Consider the following 10,160-nt stretch of genomic DNA (forward strand, 5'->3'; position numbering starts at 1 on the left):
TATTTTGATTCTAATGTTTACCTTGTCCAGAACCAAGTAAAATTTGTTTGACTAAATTTGGTCATATTTTGTCCAAGTTATGAATTTTTAAAGTTTTATGTTGGTTAATTAAAGTGGATTTTCGAAAAAGAAAAGGAAAACACACTTCTAAATGTGTTTCTGGTCTTTTTCTCCTCATTTCCTTACAGATTGGTCCCTGGTACACTATTCATCTGAGTCTGAGTCTTTACGCATAACCCCCTGGACTTTTCTAACCTCTAATCTGCGGACCCTAGCTAGGTTTAACAGTAACCGTGGCAAAAGGGACAGCGGAGCGGCTTATCAGCGTTGGTAGGATTCCAGTGAAGGGTCAGGTGAGGATGGGGAGCCTCTGGTGGTCACGTCAAGGTACGGGTCGGTGTCGATGGTGCCCAGAGCTGGTCTGGCCACGGACTGAGGCGGTGGAGCTCGTCGGCGATGTCTGTACCGGCCATACCACGATGGTATAGTTCAATTAGACTGCACAGGGAGCTTCACTAAGTGGCAGTGAGTGTGTGTGCAAGGAATTGATGAATGGGTGGCTAGATTACCTGGACCGAGGGAACCGGCGGAAGGAACAAATCCGGCGAGGTGATTTGGCTTCTCCGACAAGGTAACGTTCGGTCTGAGTGGCTGGGAAGCTTTGCTAGCCTCTGGGGGAAGCTGCCCGGGGAGCTAGACTGGACTAGGATAGGCTGGAGTGGCCGGGCTTTGGTGGCCGAAGCTTTGGCAAGCTTGCGGGCGGTGCCACACTCGTTATTTTGGTGATTACCGACGTCCAATCGCCGACAAAAAGTATGAGGCGTGCAGAAGGGTAAGGACGTAGGGCTGAGGCTTCTTATAGGCAAGGGCTCGGGCACAGACGCGTTGTTAGGCGAGCGGTCGAGTCGATCGGAGCTCGTGGCGTGCGCGGGCGCGGTCAGAGCGCGCTCCTGAGTGCCAGCCATGGTCGAACATGTGGAGGATCGCTTCTACCCCTATCCAAGTGCTTGTTTAGCTGCCCTAACGTGCATATCTTGGCAAGGATCCCATGTAGGGGCTCTTCCCTGCTCCAAATCCTTTCTTTTCTATGTGGGTCCCTAGCTGAGATATGCTTAGGGTGAGGAGAAACACTAGTGTCAAGTCGGGTCTGTCACTCTGTTCGTGTCGCGACAAAAACCATGACAAGGCATGTCAAACGGTTTTGGTTTAGTGTCAAACTTCACCAGGGCGTGTCTGAGGTAATTAGGCGCCACTTTGTCCATTTGATCACTTGGGTTTGAGTTTAGGAGCTAACTGAACGCGGTGGATTTTTGAATTCGGGTTGGAAAAACAGAGAAAAGCTGATTTCTCCCTAGGGTTTTTCTAGTTGAGTGATCGATTTGGGGTCGTTTAAGATTCGTTTTGGGGAAACTTCCTTACTATCTTTAATAGATATTTTGATGATCTTCGATTTGTATAATTAGCCTAACTTGTGATAATAAATGTTTCATTGTTTGTTTACCAAATTTCTGTTTTGTCTTACTTGGCCCAAGTGATTTGACTTAGGGTTCTGAAATCTTCTTCTCTTGTTATATGCACCATATGGTCAAGGTAAGTGATAGTAGACGTGGCCCGATCTTCCGTGAGATATGATAACTTGATTGAGTGGAGATCTCGACGTTGATGATCCAAGGCTCCGAGCGAACGGTTCCTCGCAATCACTACACCACGGCTCTATTGGTTATCACCCGTGACACACGAATGACCTCGCCATGAAGGCTTATCCCTGCAAGCGCAATCAAGAACACAAGCAAGAACGGGAAAGAAACGCAACCAAAATTGTATTGATTACGGGATGGGGTCTCACAAACCGATGACGGCGATACTGTTCGATGACAGAATTGATCTAAGCAAAACCCAAACCTAAATGTGGTGGCGGCTGCTAAATAAATAGAGTATTAGAGCGTGCGTGACCCCTGGACTCGCCCCTAATGGTCTCCGACGCGATACACGGCCCAACGGCCCAACAGACGGTGTCGCAGCACCAAAACAGAATCTGAACGTTGATTTGTTTCGACGATTCCTGTTGACTCCGGATGAATTTTAGGGTGGAACTAGTTGGGTTGGTTAGATAATCTCGTTATCTTTCCAACCATATCCAGTCCCGTCGCAATCGGAGTCCGGATGCATCTTGGGCGTCCATTTTAGTGCAGACTGGTCCTGGAACCCGAGATGGAGTCGCAGCCGACTCAGACTTGATCTCCTTCCTATTGTGGACGCCCTTGCTGCTGCTCCTCAACACCTTGGCCTTTCCCAAGTCCTAGCTGGTCCTCTCCAAGGTACCTAATCATCAAAACATCCATGGCCCCAAGCGTAAGCTCTGAAACACAATTGACTAGGGTAGAACATACCTGGAGATTTAGCTGTCGTGCACGAGATCGTGTTATCGGTCCATTCATTGTATGTATAGAAGTGATGTCCTCATCATCCTCCTCCTCTTGAATTGGAGTCGTCCTCGACTCGATCTCATCTTCATCACCCATATATGGCTTCAAATCTGAAATGTTAAAGGTGGAACTAACCCGAAAATCTGGAGACAACTCAGGTGGTAATCCAGGGGGTTTCTCAGAGGGAAACACATTCATATACTCTTGCAAAAGGTTAGCAATAGTCGGTGGCAAAGCAATAGACGTATCATCAATGGAATAGAAAACATTTTTGCACACTAAGGCATGTAACTCATCAAGATCAGATTTAGTGGCTAGCAAAGTAGGAGTTTTTAACTTAATAGGTTGCTGATTTTCAGAGTTCAAAACACCTTTTTGCTTAGCATTAATCTTTTTCTCATGTTCTAAGTGGACCATTTCAGTGGGAATCATAGGAAGCAACACAATTTTCTTTCCCTTATGCATGAAAGTATATTTATTAGATCTACCATGGTGAATAGCATCAGTATCAAACTCCCAAGGACGTCCCAGTAAAAGAGAGCAAGCATCCATACTCACCACATCGAAATCAACAAAGTCATGGTAAGAGTCAATAGAAAAATGCACCCTTGCTGTTTTTGTTACCTTGAACTTACCGTTGTTGTTAAACCATTGAATGTGATAAGGGTGGGGATGCTATCGTGTGGTCAAGCCAAGCTTCTTGACCAACTCAACGTTCACCAAGTTGTTGCAGCTACCACCGTCAATGATGGTATGTACACGACAGTCCTTGACGATGAGGAACATGTTGAAGAGGTTGTGGCGCTATCTATTGTCGTCGTCACTAGCTGTGGCACTCAAAGCTCGTTGCACAATCAAGGCCTTATAGGTCTCGGTCGCTGTTGTACCAAGAACCTCTTTATCACCATCATAAGTCTCTGCAATGTTAGCTCCAACAGTATCTTCATCTTCAACATCAGAAGCACTAACATACCCACCATCACCAGTAGCAATGTATGCCCGTTTGCTGGGGCAATCTCGCTGAATATGGCCAAGTCCCTGGCAGCGGTGGCACTTGATGTTGGAGGAGCGGCCTGTGGAAGAGGTGGTCGTAGCAGGTTTTGCTGCAACACCCGAAGGTACCAAGGACTTGCTGTTGTCGTGTCCCTGTGATGCTGAAGGTGCGGTGCTGCGTGTGCTGCTGGTGGAGGAAGATGTGGACGTCCGTACACCCGAAGAGGATGACGCCTTGGCTGGCACCGGTGGCTGGTGTGGCGCGAAAGTATTGCTCCTCCGCTGTTGATGACCCTGCAATTCTTTTTCTGCCAACATAGAAAGATGGAACAAGCGTTGTATAGAATGATATTCTTTATAATCAACAATATCCTGAATCTCCCGCCTCAACCCCCCATAAAACCTAACCATTTGATCCTCCGGATCCTCAACTACCCCACATCGTAGCATACCTTTTTGAAGCTCTTGGTAGTATTCCTGTACCGATATGTCTCCCTGATCTAAGCGTTGCAATTTTTTTCGAAGATCACATCTATAAGAAGGGGGAACAAAGCGAGCTCGCATCTCCTCTTTTAACGTATTCCATGTTTGTGGTGCAGCACGTGTGTTAACAAGTTCATTCCACCAAATGATAGCAAAATCTCTAAATTCACTAGTGGCTTGTCTAACCCTATGCTGCTCAGGAACAAGATGGAAATTAAATTTTTGTTCTATCGTCATCTCCCAGTCTAAGTAAGCTTCAGCATCATAAGAACCCATGAATGGTGGAATAGAGAACTTAATCTTAGCAAATGGATCATAGCCTAGTTCAGGATTATGATGACGACGTCTACCATTACCTCTCATACATTGTCGATTACGTGCGAGGCGTTGTCGCAGCGGTGCATACACATCGTCGTCATCGTCGTCGTCGTCCATAGGAGAGTGAGCTGGGGCTGGAGTTGGTGGTGGGGGACGAGCCTCCAGTACGTCCATGCGTGTAACAAGTTCAACTCGTCGATCAAGCTGCTCATAGGATGTCGCCGCAGAGTCCTGGTATTTTTTAAAAGCTTTAGTCATCGCGCGCATCATATCTTTCAATTCCATCTGAGAGACACACTCATCGTCGTTAAGCTTAGGCCCCTTGTCCTTGTCCATTTGATTCTTTGGTCCTATCATTGTTAGCACAAAACAGAGACAAAAAGACAACAAATAATGTGAACCCTACAACTATCTCTCAGGGTGGTGGTGGAGGTGGTGGAATACAAATTATGAAGCGTCTTACCCCGCTCTTACAACGTTCTTACCAGCACTGCAGGTGGCAAAAGGTGACCGGTGTGACTGTCCAATGAGCGTGGGTGTGATTGCAAAGGAGTACATGTTCTGCTCGAGAGAAATCTGGAGTTCTGGAAAGGCTGACTAAATATATATATGTGGCACACAAGTCAGTAACAGATAGCAATGCTGAATAAGTGTTCCAAGTACTCGTCCTAGTTGCTGGCCTAGAAAATGTAATAGAACAGTTGGACCAAGGCACAAGAAAGGAGGTACAAGTATCTAGTAGAAATGGCAGTTCTGTAAATAGAGCAAATTTTTCAGCACTAGTAGAAATCAAAGGCGCGTTTGCAAAGGAGTACCAGCAAAAAAGCTCGAAATATTCTGATTTTTTTACCACTGATCCAAAAACACAAAGGATGGAAGCACACAAAATTTCACTTGAAACAGAGTTGTATTGTGGCCTAGAGAAAATCACAAAACTTTTCTGAAATTCCTTAAAACACTTAAACATTTTTTTATTATCTTCCCGATTTTTTTTGAATTTTTTGACCGAACCAAACAGGCCAAAGGCAAGTTTGGGTCACCCCAGAATGGAGTCAGGAATCTGCTGTAAAAAATTGAGCTCAAACGGAGCACCCAGCGAAAAGTTATGCCCGTTTTATGGAAGGTACCTCAAGTTATGGTTTTCAAAGGCACAAATCGACAGGAACCGTAGCGACGGCTATGGAGCACAGGGTCGGTTTTAGCAATAGGATTTGTTTTGTGGATATGGTTGATTTAGATACATGATCTGTTTTGTGGATATGGTCGGTTTTAGAGATAGGATCTGTTTTATGGATATGGTCGGTTGTAGAGATAAGATCTGTTTTGTGGATAGGGTCGGTTTTAGAGATAGAATCTGTTTTGTAGATAGGGTCGGTTTTGTAGGATGGAAGCGGATGGACAAAATCAAACTGAACCAAAACAAATCTAATCCAGCAACCAAACTCAACTAGAACACGAACTCAGAACTGCGGACTCTAAAACTGAATTGTGCAAAGGCTAAGGCGATGGTTTTAGGTCGGAATAAACTGATCGTAATTTTTTTTTGACTTTTTGTGGACTATGGGACTAAACAAAACAAATCTAAAGGTAGGATTATACCTCATGGGCAACCTGGAAATCTGATACTAATTGATAGTAGACACGGCCCGATCTTCCGTGAGATACGATAACTTGATTGAGTGGAGATCTCGACGTTGATGATCCAAGGCTCCGAGCGAACGGTTCCTCGCAATCACTACACCATGGCTCCGTTGGTTATCACCCGTGACACATGAATGACCTCGCCACGAAGGCTTATCCCTGCAAGCGCAATCAAGAACACAAGCAAGAACAGGAAATAAATGCAACCAAAATTGTATTGATTACGGGATGGGGTCTCACAAACCGATGACGGTGATACTGTTCGATGACAGAATTGATCTAAGCAAAACCCAAACCTAAATGTGGTGGTGGCTGCTAAATAAATAGAGTATTAGGGCGTGCGTGACCCCTGGACTCGCCCCTAATGGACTCCGACGCGATACACGGCCCAACGGCCCAACAGACGGTGTCGCAGCACCAAAACAGAATCTGAACACTGACTTGTTTCGACGATTCCTGTTGACTCCGGATGAATTTTAGGGTGGAACTAGTTGGGTTGGTTAGATAATCTCGTTATCTTTCCAACCATGTCCAGTCCGTCGCCATCGGAGTCCGGATGCATCTTAGGCGTCCATTTTAGTGCAGACTGGTCCTGGAACCCGAGATGGAGTCGCAGCCGACTCAGACTTGATCTCCTTCCTGTTGTGGACGCCCTTGCTGCTCCTCCTCAACACCTTGGCCTTTCCCAAGTCTTTGTTGGTCCTCTCCAAGGTACCTAATCATCAAAACATCCATGGCCCCAAGCGTAAGCTCTGAAACACAATTGACTAGGGTAGAACATACCTGGAGATTTAGCTGTCGTGCACGAGATCGTGTTATCGGTCCATTCATTGTATGTATAGAAGTGATGTCCTCATCAGTAAGAATCTTAGGATAACAAATACTAGCTGACCCTTTGGTTGTTAAGTTATGGTCATCTCAGGTTCCACTAATCCACATATGATAATAGGTCAGGGTGTGGGTTTAGAGTAGAAACCTTGAGTAACACCTGGGGTGTTACACACCAGATACACACAGAGCCTAGATCTGGTTGAGAAAGTGCTCGTCCGGATCTTGATTTGGTGGTAACCAGAGCGAAGATCTATCTTGGAAACACTTTGGCTCGAACCAGTTGGTCAAATAGAACATCAATGTGAGGCAAAGGATACTTATTCTTGATGGTCACTTCATTGAGATGGCGGTAGTTTATGCACAACCTTAGGCTCTCATTTTTCTTTTTCACGAACAAGGTTGGACATCCCCAAGATGAAGTACTTGGCCGGATGAATCCCTTATCCAGCAACTCTTGCAATTGCTTCTTTAATTCTGCCAGCTTTGTTGGTGGCATTCTGATGGCCTTTTAGAGATAGGTGCAGTACCTGGTTGCAATTCTATGGTAAACTCTATGTCTCCGTCTGGTGGCATTCCAGGCAACTCATCTGGGAAGACATCTACATAGTCATAGACTGTTGTAATTTTCTTCAAGGGTAGTTCTATCATGGAAAAAGCACATGACCGAGTGCTTCCTTGGCTAGTTAAATACAAGGTAAGCTTGACAAAGGTTGGTGAATGGATTTCAAGGGCCCTCATAGCTATATATAGTATAACCTGGTGTTGGGTCATCCAATCTGTCCCCAAGATGATATCTACACTTTCCAAGCCCAAAATTAGGAGTGTGGTTTTGAAGACCTTACTTCCCAACTAGATAGACACACTCTGATTTAACTGATAGGTTGCAACCTTGCCCCTGGTGTTGCTATCATAAGCCCCTTTGGTGTGATAGAAAGGCAATTGGCATTTAACACTGAAGTTTGCACTAATGAAGCTATGCGATGCGCTAGAGTCAAATAAAATTATTGCTGGTTGATTGAAAACTGAGAAAGTACCAGTCATGTCGGGTGCTCCCTCGGGTAGATCTTTTAGGGTGGTGAAGTTCAACCTTCCCTGCTTGACTTGCACCTTCTACTTCTTGCCCTTGCCTGGAGCTACAATTGGCCCTTGTCTTGGTTGATTGCATGAGCAATCCTTGGTGTAGTGTATTGTGTTACTGCAAGCGTCACATTTGTTTCTGGTTCCGTGACAGAACAACTTTGGCTGTTGTTGAGGCTGATTGTTCCTTAGAGCAGGTGTTGGAAAGCGAATTGGTGCTTGCTGCTGCTGGGGCGGCCTGATCACCCATCTTCTCGACTGCTGCTGAAATCCTCTACTCTGATTGCTCAAAACAATCCGGAATTGTTGGGATTGCGATGAAGATCCAGTCATTGGTGCCTTCCTCTTCTTTTCGGCCCGATGAGCCATGATGCAATCCTCTTGAGAGATGGTCAGGTTGACTAGCTCATTATAACTGTTTGCCCGGACAGTGTTGAGACGTTTTCGGAGCTTCATGCTAAGCCCTCTCCGGAATCTATCCCTTTTCTCCTCATAAATGTCGGTGTGGTACCTGGCATACTGACACAGGTCGTTGAAAGTTTGTGCATACTGCAACACCGTGCAGGTTCCTTGGGTCAAGGCCAGGAACTCGTTCAACTTGGGGGCCATGATGCCTGCTGGGATATGATGTCCCCTGAATGCTACATTGAATTCGTCCCAAGTCACCATATGGTCAGCTAGAAGCATGGCAAGGAAGTGGTCCCACCACATTCTTGCGGGTCCATGGAGCTGTTGGGCGGCGAAATGAGTCTTGGCGACGTCGGGGCAAGCTCCTGAGAGAAGGGGAAACTTGGACCCCACAACTCTAAGCCACACATCAGCATCCACCAGATCCTTAGCCTTGGTAAATAGTGGCGCCTGAGTGCTAAGGAACTCCTGGTAAGTGGCAGCTGCCTACGAACGTTGCTATTGCCCACCACCATAATGCTGAGGCTGGTGCTGGCGCTGCACCAGCTGTCGCAAAATTTCATTCCGCTGAGCCATCAACTCCTGCATTGTATAAGCCTATGGCGGTGGAACTTGCTCATTTTGCCCACGGCGCGCTCTTCCTGCCATCTGTAAAGTAGGAATTTTCCTGTTGTTATACTAAAAATCCATGTTTACAGAGTGACTTAACCATTATAAAGTAAATGGAAATATCAATTTTCATTTCTGAGCGAATTTGAGAAAAATCCACTCATATGATCTCTTCTCCTCACTTCACTCCGCCACTTTGGTGCAAAACCCCAAGGGTTCCGTGTCAGGGACAAAGAGTTATCTCAGTCCTAAGTCCGGTCCGTTGGAGGGGGTAAAACCGAGAGAAAACCTTCGTTTTGTCTTGTCCAGACTTCGAGTTCCAATGCCATCTTTTGGTATGTGTCAGGGTAGTTAGTTAGGCAAGATTTTGTCAATTGGAGTCATTAGTTTTAAGGTCTAAATCTTAATGAACATGGGGATGTTTTGATCAGAGGGCTGATTTTCAGAATAGGGTTATTCTGAATTTTTATTTACTACTTTCTCTTGTATAGCTTGTTTGGGAATTTTGGTAAACCTCTTTGGGGTATTTATCCTTACTAACTGTTGTGGATGATTTGATGTGCTACCATTGTTGTTAATGGTTCAAGTCATAAAAGTGTGATTCAAATAGTTTTCCGGGCTGGTTTTATGTTGATGCTTTTCCTTCGCTCAAGGTAAAGGGTTTTAGAGTCTTGGTTACCTTCTTCCCTTTCTACTTGCATGAGGTGATTAGGATAGGTCTCTCATGACAAATTGGTACTTACTTAGGGCCTTGATTCCTAAGTGTGGCATCCCTGGCTCAACTTTACCTACATGTAATAGCAGGGTTTGTGAAAGTGCCTAGCAGAAAAACCTAGTAACACCTAGGTGTTACAATTTGGTTTGAAAAATAAGGTAGTTCATTATCTTCTCAGTCCTCACTTTCTTGTTTGGTAGGTGGAATCAAATGAGTTGATCCATAACCATTTCATTCCTCATAGGCTAATAATTAGTAATAATACGCGAAATGAGTTCATTCCACTAAATTTGTACTCTCTCCATCCCAAAATATAGTTTTTTCTAGCCCACTTTTTTCTGTCTATATTCATTTAAATGATAATGAATATAGACATACATGCAAACTATATTCATATGTTACTTAATGAATGTGTAATTAGTCTTGTTGGGGGACTTCTTCCTCCGAAAGTCCTCAAAGAATTTACCTAGTGACGTTTTTATCTGGTTTCATATGTTGTAGAACTAATGCCGAAGGTGGCCCTGAAGTGGATCTATTAATGTACATATTTCCGAAGGAGAAAGCTTCAAGCAGATATCTCGTCCTCATAAACGACGAAGCAATGAAGTACCATAGAGCGCCTTCAAAACATTGGTCTACGAGTTGAAAAAGGAAAATGA

Source organism: Zea mays, chromosome 4, assembly GCF_902167145.1.
Source record: "Zea mays cultivar B73 chromosome 4, Zm-B73-REFERENCE-NAM-5.0, whole genome shotgun sequence".
NCBI lineage: Eukaryota > Viridiplantae > Streptophyta > Magnoliopsida > Poales > Poaceae > Zea > Zea mays.